The following is a 2,253-nucleotide window of genomic DNA, read 5'->3' on the forward strand; positions in this document are numbered from 1 at the left end:
TTAAATGTTCACTGTGTCATTTAGTGTCCAACTCTATGGATACATGGACTATCTAAATAGGCATTTTTAGTCATTAAAAAAAAATCTAGTCACCAGGAGGATCTCTATCACTCAAAATAACTTGTTTGTAAAAGAAAATTTGTTTACTTACCCATTAGTAAGTTCCTACATATTCGTTGTATGATGGCAAATCAAACTTTTCTAGGATGAAGACAGCTTATTTTTAAGTTGTATGGTCTTAGTTGGTTTAGGGTCTCAATTTTAATTAATAAAATACTTGGTTTTATTTGCTTGTCCTTTTGAATTCCTGTTTTAATAATTTTAAAATGAGCACAAAGAATGTTGAAGTTCAGATTAATCTCTTTTGAATGATGATTTTTTTCTCTGTGATGAGTTGTTTCTGACTGTTTTCCTTTTGTATTTGTAATGTTGATTAAGACATAAAATAAAAGTGTGCCTGATTATTTTGCAAATAGATTGTGATTATTTTAGCCTGTGGGAACGTACTCCTGTGTATATATTTATAATGGCCATGGAAGTAAGTTCAGCTTGCAGTTCTTTTACTTATTTGAAAATTCAGACAGTCAAAATTCCCATATTATTTTACAACGTGTAGTTAATCAGCAAGTATTCTGAAGGGGTGTTAGTACTATTATTTTATTAACTACTCATGAGCAAACTAGAAATGATCAGGGGTCTCTGGGGCCCACTTGGGCCACTATAAAAGGAAGCAATGGGCACCTGGACATATTAGCACCAATTTCACTACCCTGGGTGGAAAAGAAAATTTCTGTCCTCTAAACCACAAATCCTCATATTTCCCTGGTCCATAAATACAATTCCCTTCCACCAGTGGCATGTCTCTTCCTCTTTAGTGATTCCTAGATCCCTATACCCCTGTCTCTCCCTGGCCAGACACACTGCCTGAGAATGACTCTTATAAGGACTCTAACATCAGATGATCTTATAGCTGCATTTAGCATATATATATAGGTGACCTAAACATATTTTCACTAATTTTATACACTTAAAAGTTCCTGCAAATACTTGTATTCTAACCTTACTCTCTTACTAAGTGACTTGCAGCTCTGTGTAAATCACTTCATCTCTCTGTGTTTCAGTTTCACAAGTATAAAAAAGACTGGAAAATCCATAGAGACAGTACGTTAGTGTTTGCCAGGGTCTGGGAAAGGGAGGAATAGAGAATGCTAACAGAGATGAATTTTGGCGGGTGGCAGGGGTAGGGGATTATGAGAATGTTCTGGAATTAGTGATAAAAGTGCAAATGTTGGGCAAAACACTGGTGTACTTTAAAAGGCTAAATTTTATGGTATTTAAATAATATCTCAGTTTTAAAAAATACCTCAGGTAAAAAAGCAGGCTGGAGAATTTCAGATGTCTCAGAAAAGATTTATCTTTCCATGCTAGACCTTTTGCATGCCTCTGTGCACGCTAGACTTTAGAACAGGCTAGTAGGATTTAGTATTAATAATACTTGAATCATTTTGTAATTTGCAGAATTAAGGAAGTTATACATATATATATGAATGAATCAGTCTGCTTAGTGTTAGGTGGGGCTTGGAAATAAGTTTATATGGGAGTTTTCCTAAAATTTCAGAGAAACTTCAATCAATCCTTTTGGACAGGAGGTGGAGATTACCGTAAAAGGTGAAACAAGTTCCTGAGTTGTATAGTTATCCACAGCAGAAATGAAAATTAGAGGGCACATGTCTTCAGGACTTCCTGAGGCTGTGTCATGTTAAAAAAAAAAAAAAAAAAAAGAAAGAGAAGTCCTTCTAACTTAATAATTTTGAGATACTACTTTTCATTTGTGCCAAGCTTTATCAATCTTCCAGGCTGGGCTAGGAGTGATATCTACTGCAGGCCAGCAGTGTCTTTGGGTGTCTGGTCACCATTTTAACCTGTCTATTTGCATTTATCTAATCCTGTTCAAAAGGGGAAGAAGAGGCAGTCTATTTATTTACTACTCCCTTATTTAGTTAAAGCTACTGTATGCCAGATGCCATTTTATGCTCTGGGTTTACATAAAGAGGGGAAGAAAGCAGATGTGCTTCATAAGATGATATGAAGAGTTCATGGTCCAGTGGTGGAGACAAATATTAACAAGTAAATACAAATCCATTTGTCGGTACAACTTGATGAAACAAAGGAAAGTAGTCAAAGCTGTGAAGGAAAGGAATAGTATGCTGCTGGTTTTTTTTTTTTTTTTTTTTTTTTTTTTTTTTTTTTTTT

General features: G+C 34.8%; 1 protein-coding gene across 1 annotated transcript in view; it reads left to right on the forward strand.

Moving 5' to 3' along the window:
- POC1B (POC1 centriolar protein B) overlaps positions 1–2,253 on the forward strand; it is a 113,543-nt gene that overhangs the window by 7,622 nt on the left and 103,668 nt on the right.

Source organism: Rhinopithecus bieti, unplaced genomic scaffold (genome assembly GCF_001698545.2).
Source record: "Rhinopithecus bieti isolate Rb0 unplaced genomic scaffold, ASM169854v2 scaffold_82361, whole genome shotgun sequence".
NCBI lineage: Eukaryota > Metazoa > Chordata > Mammalia > Primates > Cercopithecidae > Rhinopithecus > Rhinopithecus bieti.